The 15,948-nt window shown below is 47.7% G+C and overlaps 1 pseudogene; it reads left to right on the top strand.

Moving 5' to 3' along the window:
* Positions 1 to 11,053: 11,053 nt before the first annotated feature.
* LOC144315006 (U6 spliceosomal RNA) lies at positions 11,054 to 11,148 on the top strand (annotated as a pseudogene).
* Positions 11,149 to 15,948: the final 4,800 nt, after the last annotated feature.

The following is a 15,948-nucleotide window of genomic DNA, read 5'->3' as shown; positions in this document are numbered from 1 at the left end:
CTATCATTGTGTATCTATTGTTTAAAAGTGAGAATACCTATTACTGGGGGGCCGGAGACACAAGCTGCTCCAACCATCACCGACTGTTCTTACTGGGGTTCTCCTAATTGACTTTTGGGTGGGATGTGCTATTTGTTAAAGGACAAATAATAAAATATGCTAATTTGAAGCATATATATATTTATATATACATACATTTATGTGACTGTAAATAATTAAAATTCAACAATCGCCACAGCAATTGTTTAGAACGTGGACCAACAAAAGATTTTGGGGAAGGAGTATTTTATCACTGACATTGTTTAGAATTGCCGGCATGGGGATAATAAAAAGCAGACTGACTTACAGTCGATTTTATTATTGGTTTTAAATTCTCAGCAGACACTGCAGCTCCACACCACATGCAGCAGCCAGGAGGCCAGTTCCTGCTGCCTGTGCCGGTGCTCAGTGCCCCGAGGTGAGCAGGTGGGGTGAGCCCGAAAGAGCCTGACCCCGAGCTTGAGGGCTCAGGAGGGACACGGGGCATAAGGGGAAGTGATGAAGAGTGAGCCCAAGACACCAGGGCCTTCACCACACCTACCGAGGGACTAGGCCAGAGACCCCCAGGACTTCCCAGATCCCCAAATTTTACTAATGCGCAAAGGTCCCCGCACAGATTGCCTTTGGTGGGGAGGAACGGAGGGCCCCACGCTCTGTTGAAACACCGGTGCCAGAGTCTCGGTAGTGGGGTGACTTACCCACCCGCATGTGATGGAAATGCGCGCTTTAGCATGATTAAAAATCACTTCATGTCATGAGCCCTGGAGGGCACACACAAACAGTAGAATCTATAAATGTTAACTCTACCGATGCCAAGATTCCACTTCCATCTTAAACCCCTGAAATTCCTCGATTGGCGAGACAGACGAGCTGTACATCAGCGTGTTCGGGGTGGGGGTGGGGAGGGAGAGCAGAGGCCTCCAGTAGAGGCTCAGCCACCAGGCAAGGCCACGACCCAGGCACCTTCTCTCTCTGCTCCTCTAAATGGTAGCCTCCTCAGAGAGACCAAAAGAGCTCTGAGGGCAGAGACCGAGTTTCTGTCCAGCGACCCTCATGGTCCCCCGGGGTACAAGTCTGATGAGAGGCTAACATCCCAGTTCCAGGGAGAGTCAAGTTTGTCTTTCCACCTTTAGAGGAGGGACTTTTAACACAAAGGTACAGACTCAGCTGCCAAAAGATGACAACACAAGCCAATATTAATCCAGGCGACTGAGGCCCCATGGGAATTGAAGGAGACTATCCCCCAGGACAAAGAGGATAGCAGTTACTCACCACCCCCAGGAGGGCACTGTGCACTGGCAGAAAAGATGCAGGTAGGCTTTGCCTCATTCCGAAGGACCCACGGAAGCTTATGACCTCCCTCCTCTGGGCAGCAGCAGGTGAGATGTCCATCCGCGGGTACCGGAGACACGTGATGATAGACACATTGCCACCAGCACCCCATCCTGTTAGACCAAAGGGAGGTGTTCTATCATTAGAAGTGGCAAGAAAGGCAGGGCCATTCAACCACGTGGCTAGCGCCCAGGTGTGTGGGGGAGCAGGTCTGCCCTGGCTCATGCATTTCAAACACTGCCCTGGCATCTAAGCTCAGATTGCTGCATTATGTCAAGTAGTGTCAGCCAGCCTTATATCTAAGAACTACAGGCCTTAATTACTCCAGGGAGCAGTCTGGTGGCTAAACAAAGAAGGGCTTGTTACAAAGGCCCCTTTGTTGAAAGGGCCTTTGCCTAAGATTGCTCCAAGCACCCCTTACACCAGTCCCCAGCCTGGTGCTAGTACAAGTCAACTAACCTCAGTGGGTTTCAGAAGACCTATACCCAAGTCTCACATTTCCCGGCTGTGTGATTTGTAGGAGCCACGGATCCATGCCAAGCCCCAGTTTACTTATCCATAGAATGAAGCTAATCAATGTGAACTTGACCCATGTTTACTTCAGGCCCTAGCGCTGAGGGCTGCAGGGTTGGTGGAGGTGCCAAACGCCCCGGGCCATATCCCAGCACCTCTGAGCAGTGTTTGGGCCCTCCACAGGCATGCAAAATTGAACAGTCCTTTTAACTCTCCATCCCCCAACATATAATAAACACATAGATATAACTAAGAGAATGTGTTTGTAGAGCATATTTTTTCTTTTTCTTATCTGGGATCCACCACTCTAGAGGTGGGGGGAGAGTGTGCAGAAATCCACCTCCTACTAGGACAGCCAGGGAAGAATGCGCTATTCCCTCCTCTCACTCCTATTAGAGAGGCAGGCAGGTAATCAAATCAGGCCAAATCCCCTGTCCTAACCTCAGAATCTCCAGGGAGGGAGGGAGACAGAGGTTCAAGGAAGATAAAGACTTCCTGATAGTGGTAGAGTCAAGAGACCAAGGCACTGAAGCTGCGTCCAGGAGGAAGGGACGCTGAAGGGTCCTAGCCCATTGTTCGTGGGGGGCAGACCTGGGATACACAGTGTTGCTGCCATAACCCTGATTCCTGCTGCCTTTCTGAGCTTGCTTCTCCAGCCTCTTGTCTATCCTGTAAGCTACTAAATGGACAGCCTTCCAATACATTCCTTTTCTGCTTATGTTTACCAGATTTGGGCTCTGTTGTTTGTAACCAAGAATACCAGCAGGACAAAGATGGGGCCAAGGAAGAAAATACCCAAAATACAGGGGAAAAAAATCTTTTAATTTACCTACACAAATACATTTATCACATTATTTTAAACTGTGAAAATGGGGGGCACCTGACTGGCTCAGTTGGTTGAGTCAACTCTTGGTTTTGGCTCAGGTCATGATCCTAGGGTCATGAGATGGAGTTCTTTGGACTCCATGCTCAGCAGGGAGTCTGCTTGAGATTATCTCTCTTCCTCTCCCTCTGCCCCTCCACCTTCCCACACGCATGCATGCTCTTCCTCTCAAATAAAGGAATAAATCTTATTTAAAAAAAAACAAAACGGAACCCTTAAAAAAACAAAACTGGGAAAATGGGAAAGCAACTCATACCTGACTGTAGTGACACAGTCAAACTCTGATCCGGTCACTTGGAAAAGTAAGCAGGCATCAGAATAATGGGTGTGAAGATGAAATAACGATAAGGCAAGTGCTCACGAGATTGACAAGTGAAAATAGGGGAAGAAATTGTACGTACAAGACTGTTGACCTTCCTCCCCGCAGAATATAAGCTCTCTGGGTTAGGATTTTTTAATCTATCTTGTTGAGGGTCCTACCTCAAGGTACTGGCAATAGCAGGCACTCAGCTAATACCTGTGGATTGAATGAATGAACAATGAACTATTTGCACAGGGGAGGGATGGAAAAAGCACCATTAGGTGCTCTTAGCCGCTGTTGTAAGTTAGTCAGATTTTTAGAAGCTGTTATTTTCTCTATATCCAATAGCACTTTCCTTCAGGTAGTTTTATTCGTTTTCCTAAGAAGCAAAAATTTATTTTTCTTAATCTAAACCACTGGTAGGTGACTCAACTTCCCCTAATATGTATGTCCTCTCCTGAGAAGCCTAAGCTGCCACCAAGCAGGGTGATAAGGGCAAAGGAAAACTGTTTCCCTTGCCAAAAGGAAATGCTTGGCCAAAGCAGTCCATCAGAAGCTGACCCTGCAGCCAAGTAAACATCACCTTCCTGCAGCGGCCAACACCCCAGATCTTCGGACCCTCGGGGCACGGCCCAGGCCACGTCAAGGTCCTCCCACCCTCCTCTATTCCCTGGGCTGTCACCTCTCTCACCTCCTCACTGAGCAAGTCCCTGCACACCGCAGAATCTAAACAATAGCAGATTCCACAGCCAGAGGGAGTTCAAAGGGGTCGACAGCCCAGGCACATTGGCATTCAGCTGAGGCCGCCACCAGCTTAGCAAGTGGGATCCCTTCCCACCTCGGAATGACTAAGCAGGGAAGCGGAGGAGTCAGCATTCCGCAGAAGTCAGGAGGTAGACTTCAGGGAGCCCTGAACTCTGGCAGCAAGCAGCAAGGGGAGCTTGATCAGCCAGGTGAACTGGGCGGATAGAGTCTGTACAGACGCCCGGGCAGGGCTGGCTCTAGGCACCTGCACCATCTTGAGGGCACCACTGGCTTATCTTCGCTCTGACAGTCACATTCTCTCCCCCCTCGCTCCCTCCCTTTCTTCCTTCCCCCCACACAATTTGCTTCATGAAAAAATGAATAAAACTATGCAAAGGAAAATGCTGGACACAGAAGAAAGACACACGTGAAGGCACACACCTCGCACAGACTCAACTTCGCCTCCTTCATGTTCCAGAAATTCTTGTCTGCAGCTGCCACTTCCCCATATTGTATAAAGACCTGTTAAATCCAGGTTTGATTCTACCCAAGACCACAAGCCCCAGGCTCCATGGCCCACCCTGAAAGCATTTTTCCCCTTATGAACATAGGCTGCATTTTCACAGGTTGCCCACAGTGTGGTACCAGCTGGGTGGCAGCCCTACTCAGAGCTCCAGGTGCCACTAGGCAGGGTCTCTCCCCTGAGCTCCTTGAGGCACTGGAAACCACCAGACAGTGCCTTGTCTGCAGAACTCTGGGTTCCAGCTCTGTGTGGTCCACCCTCCAAGCTGTGGAGGTAGTGAGCCACCAGGCAATGTCCCTCCACCAGAGCTCTCTACGGGAGCTCTGGAAGATCCTTCAAGCTTCTAGGTGCTAATAACTCAGCCTCCGCTTCCTTGGGGTGGGAGCTGCTTCCTGCTGTTATCTCTGAGATATCTCAGGGTTCCTTTTTCACCATTTTAGCTGGCTAATACCAATGTAAGCAATTGCCTTTACTAAATACTCTCTGTCAAAATAACTATGATGATCAACTCCTTATTTCATTAATGTTTATATGATCAAAAGACTTTCTTGAGTATGGTAACAGTTTGGGTTTCCTTGGTTTCACTGAATCCAATTTAAATCAAAATTCATTGCATTTTTTTTCCAATTATGCTTTAATTTTATAATCATTTTTTGAAAAACAATGGTGTTTTTTGTTTTCTCGGGTGGAATCCTATACTGATACTGGAGAAAAGCTATTAGGAAAAGATATGCAGGATTGAACCTGCTAGAGAAGACACTTTTCTGGGTAATTTGACAGAGGGTTTGTTGTTTTCCTTACTTAAAGTGAGGAGAATTTTTCATCCATCATGTTCAGATTGACAATCCTCAAGAAAGATGGAAGTTAGTGCCCACGAAGCTGTCCAACCTATTAACCATTCCTTATTTCTGAAGGCTTTTAGGCCCAGAACTGTGGAGGAACATATGTCCTTTAAAAAGTGAGGGATTCCAGAAATCTTGAAGAAAGAGGTTCTTGGCAAGGGAAAGAAGATGCAGCTCGATAAGAGAATGCCGCAGAAGGATGTACAGATAAAGTGAAGCAACCTAACTGTTCATAAAGACCAAAGGGAGGCCACCACACTCTAAGTCAGAGGGGGAGGGCTATTAAAATCACAGGTGGTTGCAATAACCACACATTCATTCAGCGCTGAATTTTCAATCCCTATCTCCTTACTTTGGGAGCAATTAGTCTCGGGTGAAAAATTGCACTTGCAGCTAATTGCACCTGCAATTACCTACTTCCGGGTGCAATTAGCCACTTGAACCTAATTCTGAGTGTGCAAGTGTTTAATTTCATATGTGAGGAGGTGATTCCACATACAGTTAGTTGTGCCCTCAGTCTTTGCACCTGCAACTAATTGTGACTAATAAAACAAGTCTTCATGCAAGTCAGGTTGAAGGCGCATATGGCGGACCCTGCTTGGGGAACCAAGGATTGGAGTGGGTGGGCTGCCAGAGATACAAGTGTACTGCAGGCAACTAAGGGACAAATTATTAGAACTTGTCCCTCTTTGGATCTATGATCACTATCCATGCCCCCTTCCTACAATGTGTTCTGAACTACAGAACAGGAAGTCAGCCGAGGAGAGGCCTGGTTTGGCAAAGGGACCAACACCTCTTCCACTGATGTTCAGGCACACCCAGAAGGCACAGGTCAGGTTAGAAAGGCATTTCAGCCAATTCTCCAATATTTAGGATAACTCTGAACAGGTTGTTTAAAACACTTAAGTAACAGATATTTATTGAAATCCTACTATGTGCTCAGTCCTGTAGCAAATCCAGAAATTAATAGGCATGGCTCCTGCCTTCATTTTCATGTCAGTTCTGCAAAATTTATTTACTGAGTACTGACTATCTGCTTGGCCTGTCAAAGTGCTCATGAGCTCTTTGGGAAAATCCACTGATTCTCTTTCTACAAATATCTATCAAGCCCTCTTGGAATCCACATTCAAGTGGGGAAGAGAGATGTTAAGCAACTATTTACACAATTAATGTCTTCTTCATTAACGGCTGTGGGAGTGAATGATCGGAGGCTGCCCTGGGCTGAGAGTTCCAAGATAGGCTTATCCGGAGAACTGATGCTTGAGCTGAAATTTGAAGGATGACCTGGGCAAGGGGCTAGGGAGGGAAGGTCCCAGCTACAGGGATAATACTGCAAAGGCTCTGACACAGGAAGGAACATGTCAACACTGAGACGTGGAAAGAAGGCCAGAGTGGCTGGAGCAGAGAAAGGGGATGGGAGAATGAGCTTTTATGTGATTAGTGAGAGGAGGTTCTTCAAAGTAGCCCAAAGTTCAGCCCAGGAGAGAAGGGATGATGGTGGTTGCTAGAAAGGAGTGCACTGTGTGGGCTCTCAATGTTAGCCTGTGGGGACTCTTGATGTGAGGTATATTTTTTGCCTCTCTAATCTGACCAATACCAACCTAAACCCTGGAAGAGCCCCAAAGGAGCATGAGGTAGAGGGAGGACAAATAGCTAATCAACCCCTCCTTCCCAACTGTATAGCCCTGAACTTAAGCTTAGGTAACTTTAATTTGGAGGTGAGATTAAAGATTTACAATATACTGGATTGGACTTCTAACACTTGAAAATAAACCTTAAAGTGAGGCTATTCTAATAGTTGAAGGGGATCCAGAAAGCAATGGGTTCTGCAGGGAATGTCTCAAAAGGATGGGAAATAGGGACCCACCTGAGCATTCGAAGCTTGAACGAAAGCGACCTACAGCCCCTTTGGGATACACTCCACTGAAGTCTGAGAAGGCAGGGCAGGTTCCACAAGGATGAGAAGGACTGTAGGATGTAGTAGTCTACCTTAACGTGGCGATCCATTCCAACCCCAGTGTTCTCTCTCACTTCTCTCCCTTCTGCATCTGTCCCACAACACCCTTGGCCTCACTATTTTCATGCAGCAGAATATTCACAACTCTACATGTGGGGGAAGGAGACCCATGAAGAAAACACTTAGGCCTTTCTCTTCCTTGAGCACACTATTGCATTGCCACACCATGGCCTTGGCTGGTCCTTCTTCCTGGAATGCTCCTCCTCCAGATGTCTACTTCTCCTCAACTGAAGTGACCCTTTCTCAGAAAGGCATGGGGCCACCAGCCAACAATCTGCCATCACAATACTGTCCTTTACTGCCTTCAGGGCACTTACCAATCTATGAAATGATCTTACTACTAGGATATCATCTCCAAAAGAATGAGCTCCAGGTTTTGTATGTTGCTGAACGTAGACACACATAGTCAATCAATACATGTGGAATGAATGAATGAATGAATGAATGAGGAGAGGATATAAAGATTCACATCTCCAGGTTATCTAGGCTCGCCTCCTTTACAGATGAGAAAATCGAGCTCCCCTCCCCCCCACCTCCCTAAAAGAAGGAAACAGAAAAGCATCTAATGCAACTCTACCAAGCTAGCTGTTTCTGGAGTGCTGAACTTGGATGTGATTTATTCAAATGAAAACTCTGGGGGAATTGTTTCAGAGGGATCCATAAAACAAATGTCATTTGCACCTGGAGAATTCACCCAACCTTCTAACCAATTTCAAATATAGTTCTTTAATGCAGATTTGACAAATTTGAAATCTCTGAAACAAAGCCATCTATCATCTAATGTGTACCTGCCCTGCACCACAGTTTAAGTTATAGCTTTTAATGGGATAAAACGTTTCTATAAAATCATCGAAATACCTTAAACCCAAACTGCCTATGAGAAATTGATGAGTTTGAAGCATTGATTCAACCCCTGAAAACATCAACCTTGCCATTGGCACCATGGGCACTTCTAATAAAAGCAGCTAAGGAGGTGTAATGAATATCTAATGAACCATTTTGTATGTCTTTGTGGTTTCTCGAATTGGAAATAAATCAATGAGCCTTACAAAATGCATACTTTAGTGGTATATTCATAAACAACACTCTTGTTTTTCTATCATGACTCAAGTGTCATTCTTTTTATAACACAACTGAAGATTTAATCATTAACTTTTATATATATATATATATATATATATATATATATATATATATATCCCAGAGTGGAGGGGGAGGGCAATCTCAGGCACTGTTGGTTCTTAAAATATGCTTGTGCGTGGAAGCCCTGTGGATCACGAAGTTAAAACCGAAGCACTCACCACCTAGTAGTGGACACAGGGCGTGCAAATGATAACAGGTAAACAACAGGGAAACTTCCATGAATGCAATACCAGGAGATAACCTAGACTGAGTGCCAGGGGCAAAATGAAGGAAAACAGATGGAAGTGAGTCCTGCTTCACATGCACTGTAGCTGAGCCCAGGCTGACTCTCCCGGCCACTCAGCCAGGGGCAGCCGGTCTCACTGGCCCAGACCAAGCTCCAGTTGTGTGGTGTGCTCCCCTGCAGACCTCCTCCACCAAAAAATAAACACCCCTGCCTGAGAGTCCAGCTTGGTTGTCCCAGCAGCTTCCTCAGCTGGAAAAGGGTGAGTTGCTTCTCCTGCCGTTGGCATGGGCTCAAACCCTATGGCCCAAAGCTGCCTTTCTATCTCAGCAACTTCCCTTCTAGAGGCCAAATATAACCATTCCTTTCCCGGCTCACAAAAATTCCAGTCAGACGGCTGTGCACAATGACAGCCAGCCAAAGAGCGTCTCACCAGCCCAGCCCACAGCCAAAAATAACGGCCACTTGGTTAGTATGGGCTGGATATTTTTTTTCCTGTTGCTGGGACTTTGTTTGGAGTTATTTTTTGTTTGGGTTTCGGATTTTGCTTTGTTTTGTTTTTGTCATTTGGAAGTAAACAGTAACTAAAGAAGAAGCTATGTCAACGTCCCACGTTGGGCTCCTGGGTTTAGGGCCCGCTGCAATAGGTCATGACCAAAAGGTATCCATCTCTTAAACCTCTCCAGTCACCTACACAAAAAGGAGAGTCTAGCAGGGCATCTCCTCCCCACCCTGTCCAGCAGTGCCTCCTGCAAGGCCATGGTTATGGTGAGATGCAAACACCGGGCTGTGTTTTCCCCACAGTCTAGCTAGAGTGATTGGAAGAGGCTCATCTGTAGGACTGGGTGGCACTGGTTCCAGGTTTATACCCATGAAGCACCTGGGCTGCAGACAGGCCATCAGAGCTGTCAGTTCAGTGTCCTCCACAAGTACGAAAATGACTTAAATGATTAATCTATTTCTTTATAAGTCCACAGTGCTTAACAACAACCACGTCTACCTCTGGTCTGCTTCCTGACACACAACCCTCTTGTCAACCAGGTTGTTTCTTCAGGTCAACAGACACATCTTGTTAAAGCTTACCAGAGAGTAACACTAAACCAAAGCGTGCTAAAGAGATCCAGGCTGGCGAAGGTAATTGTCTTCTCCATGCCCTATTTCCAAGTGTAATGAATAATAAGCACTTGTGCAAAACTAGAACCTTCAATTGTTGGAACACCTTTGTGCTTTTGTTCTTCAAAGGCAGAGTGTTTTCTAGCATTATATTTCTACCTGAAGGGGGAAAAAGACCCCTTTGATTTCTACATGTTCGGGCACACCACACAGATACATCTCATTTCTGGTCATACTGTATGCTGTCCCAGGATCAGTAAATAGTGAATGCATTTAATGTATTTATCAGCGTTCGTGTGTGCGTCTGTGTGTCCATACACACACCTATGTGCCGGTGTCAAAAATGTCTTCTATGTTAATGGAAAGCAAGCAACCTCTTGGGTGTTCCTCCACCATGAAATTAACTTTGCATCTTATCCATCAAATGAGTGCAAAGTGATAACAGGTCCCTGTTCCTTACAGAAAGCAAGGTGCTAGTCTACACCAGAAAAGGAATTCCACTAAGCATATCGCATTGCATATTTTCTGAAATGGCTCCCCTCCTTTTTTTTTTTTCCTAAGGAAAATCTTTATTACTCCAGGGCTGCATAGATTGTAGAGGAAATATGGCTCCTGGGTTTCAACTTATTCTATTTAGGTTGCCTTTCCTTTGCTTCCTCCTTGGAATATTTATCATGCTTGTCATCGAGAACTGCTTCTGAGCACCTAGCAGTGCCAAGAGTGGTACCAGGTGTGTGTGCTTGGCAGTCCTCACCTCTACTGCTGTCCACAGGCTCCAACTTGGATTTAACCATGGTCATCACTCACACCCTCATGGCAGCAGCATCTTGGGGTGCTACCAGCACGACGACAAACAGTGAGAATGAGCACCAGGGCAGCAGCTGTTGTGGGTAAAGGCATGCGCCTGCACCTGGCTTGTGTTTGCCCTGCTGCTCTGACACCTCCCTCCATCCACCTTTCTCATCTGAAAGGCTTTTGTGTTCCACCAATGCCACGAGAGAATCACCAGGATGACACAATCTTAGAGAAAGGGATCTCAAAAAAACATCTATTTTGACCGGCTTATTTTAAAACTAAGGATATAGAGGCCTGATGGGTCAAGTTCCTTGGCCAAACTCACACAGGTGGTTGTTGGCAGATCAACGACTGGAGTCAAGTCATTGAACCCACTTTCCAATGCTCTCTCTACCATACCACTGGCTTTCCAACATTCGTTAGCACAATCCACAGTATGAAATGAATTTTCTATCATGACCCAGGATATCTACACATATATGCAACCAACAGAAAGTCTCAGCAAACAATACTGACCTTTACCATATGTGTGATACATTTTGGTATTTTCTATTGCGGTATATTCATCTTAAAATATTCTGGAGATTGCTTGGCAGCATGTATACTAAAACTGGAACAATACAGATAAGATTAACATGGTCTTTACACGAGGATAACATGCAAATGCTTTCCATATTTTTTGTACATTTACCAAATGTTCCTTTTCTTTCCAGGGATAATATTTATAGGTATACAGTCAAATAATTTGCATTTTTCCTAATTTGATACATCTACCGAGTGTCTAGGAAGGTGGGGGTTGAGTTAGATACAGAGAGGGGTCCCTTCCAGCTCTAACCTGTCATGTGTCTGATTTGGAATGATGTTATTGTCTGAAATGTCTTTGATTCTGAAAGGCATAATGATCTGGTATAGAGAACACTGAGTCTAGTCCTGGCTCCACCATCTTCCAAGTGTGTGACTTTGAGTTTTCTCTGTGTTCCATTCTCATCTGCAAGATCAAGCTGTTGCTAATTGACAGAGTCCTGAGAAGTGAACAAAATAATGCAAATGAATGCAATAAAAAGCTCCATACACAAGACTTGTTGGAACAGCGATGGTCTTAAATTCTCACATTTCAGAGAAATATGGTGTCTCAAGATGTTTCTGGATTCTCATCAAAACACCTGCATAATGTATTATGAATAAATTTGGTATCATAAAAGAAAAACTGTACCCTGGAACGGACTCATTTTTAAATGCATTTGCAGGTGTTTGGAGAGGGGCTGACCCTAAATCTTGAAGATACTCAGCCTGAGAAAAGTAGAAGTCATTGAGACCCAAGATGACTCCATGGTCTTGAAAGAGAAAGGTGATGAGTCACAAACAGAAAAATGTATTCCAGAAAGGTTACTACCAGTGGGTACGAAGAGGAGGAGTTGAATGAACATATGGCAAACGTTCAGATGCCACAGCCATGCTGCAGGCTGGTGGGACAAGTGAGGTGGAGTGAATGAACGAAAATGTTCCAGATGCACTTGATGCTGCTACAGCTGATCCGAAGATAGTGTCTTTCTAGGACATGGCTGAGCTGGGTTTTGGGGCACACCATCTTTGGCCACGCTAACTGCAACAAAACAAAGGTTTAAAAACCGATACAGGAATTATTTCTGAAAATATTCAAAATGTCTGCAATAACCTTGCCCAGAACAAGAGAAGGACCCCCTGACAGCTGAGAATGCTAGGCAAAGCCACTCCGACGTTGCTTGCGGCTTTGGGGGAGAAGGGCACTGCTGGCCCCATTAGGTAGTCAGGGCTGCCTCAATGCTGCTGCTGCTGCTGCTGCGTGAAACAGAGTAGGAATTGTCTCGAAAAATCCCCAAAAAGGGGAAGATCCTGGCATGGGCAGAGCGTGTGAAGGTGGCACGGAGGTGGCATGTTCTAATCCCTAAAATAGTGCATTATCACCACCAATGAGCTACTACAAGAAGTTCAAAGCATGTTTCTCACCAACACCATCAGAGAAACTGCAGCCCAAAGAGCAGCCACGGGTTTCAGGTGACCAAGTACGTGACGGCTGTCACCGTGCCCGTACGCAGATAACATAGTCTGTGTTTTTGAACAAAAAAGACATTTGTATCTTCCTTTTTCAAAAATAATGCCAGCTATTATTTCCAAGTTCACTCCACAGCCCACTGAACAGAGCCCATGAAAGCAGCACCCCCGCCCCGGGGAGGGGTGCAGGGTCAGCCTTGAGCAGCACGGGCACCTCCACCTACTCCCCAAGCTCACCTCCAGCCTGCTCCCCTCTTCTCCTCTGACACCCACTCCCACTGCACCCCTCATTCCAGAACTTTTCCAGGGCCTTCTGGAACCTCTGTTCCATGGTGAGCAAACCCCCTCAGCTTTAGCCTATTGGGGTGGGTTGTTGGGGTTGGAGGGACTTTCCTTTCCTGTTCCCTTTGCAGCCTGGCTCTGTCCGCAGGCACCGCTCACCACTGCTCCTTTTCTTTCAGGTAAATCCCTCCTCCCTCCCGGTGCCCCTGGGTTGCCCACCACTGCTCCCAGACCTCCTAACGGCATCTTACCATCATTCTGCTTCCATCGTACAATTTACCATCAACTCAGGCACCTGGATATCCAGGTGGACAAGGCCTCTACCCCACGGGCCCTCGTTCCCGTCCTTCCTTCCCTGCCCTGTCCACACATCGCCTGCCTTGTGCCACCCGCGCTCTCCGTCTTCTCCTGCTCTCCGATCACCCCTTCCTCCCCTGAGACCTTGTCCCCTTTATTGCACTGACTCTGGAGCCTTGCTAGCCCCCATTCTCTCCATGTGGCCCACCCCCACGGCTCCTTCATGGCCTTGCGTCCTTCCCCTTCCACCTAGACTCCAGGGCCTGGAACTTCAGCCACTCTTCTGACATTACTCTAAACCGACGGCCTACGAATTGATCTCATAATTGCACGTCCAACTCTTGAAACAAGAAATACAACCGACCGCCCCTCTCTGACATCCCTCCCTCCCTTTCTTCTTTTTTTAAAGATTTATTTATTTACTTATGATATACACAGAGAGAGAGAGAGGCAGAGACACAGGAGGAGGGAGAAGCAGGCTCCATGCAGGGACCCCAACGTGGGACTCGATCCCGGGTCTCCAGGGTCATGCCCTAGGCCAAAGGCAGGCACTAAACCACTGAGCTACCCAGGGATCCGTTCTTCCTTCCTTCGGAAATTGCATACATTTTACTACTGGACTGACACGTCTTCATTTTAAAACATTCCACAAAAAATAGGAAGGCACAAATGGCAAGATCTCCAACAACCGATGGAGTGAGGGCGTCCCCGCTGTCTGCGCATTCCCGGAGGAATGCGGGACACGGCCCCCCGGGTGTGCACACCCTCGTTCGGGAGCCACCGTCCGAGCCCTGTCGCCCTCCGTCACATCCACCCCGCCAACCAAACCAGAGCCCACCTCGTCGCAAGTGTCCCCGCGGCTGTGGTCGACGGAGCCCCGGGGCCCTCCCCAGGCTTAGCCTCTCTCCTGGCAGCGGGGTGCTGAGGGCCTCGCAGGTAAAGTCAAGCCCCCTGGCAGGAAAACCTTCATCTTTGTGACACCAGCACCCAGCACAGTGCCTGGCACTAGCCTGGGGCCCCTTGTGTTTGTCACGCTGAACGGTGTACCCGCGTGCCATGCCCACTACTCTGGCTGCGGTGTTGCAAAGGGGTGAAGAACACACGAAAACAGCGCAGCAGGTCAGCAGCTGCCCCCAGCTGGGCACCTGCTTGGTTCCGATGCGGGGTGAGGATCACCTGCCCTCCCAGCTCCTGTCTGCGCACTGACTCCAGCAGCAGACTGGCCTTCAGAAGCCAGACACACCATTGCTGCCCCAGCCTGACTTGGGCCACGCATGCCTCAGGCAACTTCACTGAGGCCCATTCCTCCCCTTGCCTGTTCCGAAGGGTGCTTGGGAGGTGGGCAGAGGGCCCCTCCAGACTGGCTTCTCTTCCCCCACAGGCTTGGAGCAGCCGGGGCTCAGAGCCCCACTGTAGCACCGTTTCCTTCACACTCCCCCTCAGGGAATGACTCCCGAGCTGTCAGAAGGAAGAGATAGACAGGAGAGTGACAAATTTTAAAGGAACGGCCTGGTGGATGCGATCTGGGGGGGCGGCAGGATCTAGGCCTGCCTGCTCCGGGAAGCACTGAGCAGAGGTGCTGGCCAGAGCCGGGAGATGTGCTGGTGACCGAACTGGCCTCCTGTTAGGGAACCCTTCCCTGTCCCTTGCATGCCACCTGCCACCTGGAGAACGATTCATCCCCAGGTAAGCAGGGTCTTCAGAAGGCCACATGACAACTCCTGTACTTTCTCAGGGGGGTAAAGATGATTCGGGAAAAATTCCCTCCCTGCCTGAAAGTCCTTCCATCTTCTGTTGCCCCCCTACCTACACTGATGTGTGGTCACCAGGCGTCCATGGACTGACCGCTACATCAGAGTCACAGGCCTATTAGGAATGCAGATTCCTGGACCTGGGGCAGATCGAGTCAGAAACTCTCAAACTAGAGCCAGAGAACCTGCATGGCTTTGCCCATGGAAGTTTGAGGACCACGGAACCTTCTCCTCTGTCCTTCCCAACCATGCACCCTCAATCCCCACCCCCTCGCCACTGCATGCCCTCAGGCCCTCATCATGAAGCCCATGGACACACAAATGGAAAGGCCCAGGCAGGAATAAAACCCACTGGGCTTTCACCCTCTTGTGCTAACCACAGGCTCCTCCCTCCCTGTACTTTATTTTAATAAATCTATGACATCTCACATGGTTCTTAGAGGCCTCATGTAATTTAATTCAGCCCACTTGCCCATAGTGAATACTGAGCATGCTGGCAACTTCGGCAACTGAACACAAAGCTGCCAGGAAGAAACCGAGTAAACCAGAAACCTTCAACTCATGTTGATCTATTTTGGGCCAAAGCCACATCTACTAATAGGTCTCTACTAACAGACTTGCAAAGATGGAAATCTTAATCAATGCTAAGCAAGGATTATAAATAATAGGGACATGTGCCATCCACTTACCTCCCGGGGATGGGGTGTGAGCTGGAGATGACTATGGCCACGAAGCATGCTAAACCCCAAGACAATGCTCTGAACCGTTCTTCCACTCACAGAGTTTCTGTGGCACCGGTCCCCATGCAGCTCTGACAAGTGAGCTATTTTTGTACATGAACAAGTAGAGCTATTGTTATCTCTGCTCTGAATCAAGGATAAAAGGGAAAGGTGAGAGGGAGAAGGAGGGCATAAGAGAGAAGAAAGGGAGGTGAGATGCAGAAATGGAGGAAGGAGACCAGAAATCTAAAGCAAAGGAGCCAGGTGCTCTTCCCAGGGATGGAGTAACCAAACCCACGGGCCAGTTGGTGGATTCCCAAGCACCACGTGACCCGTCAGCAGCCACAGTAACAGGCCCTCCCTCTGGTCTCACAGATTCCGGAGGGACTAAGGATATGAG

This window comes from Canis aureus, chromosome 5 (assembly GCF_053574225.1).
Source record: "Canis aureus isolate CA01 chromosome 5, VMU_Caureus_v.1.0, whole genome shotgun sequence".
Classification (NCBI taxonomy): domain Eukaryota; kingdom Metazoa; phylum Chordata; class Mammalia; order Carnivora; family Canidae; genus Canis; species Canis aureus.
This window is presented reverse-complemented; position numbering and strand designations above follow the sequence as displayed.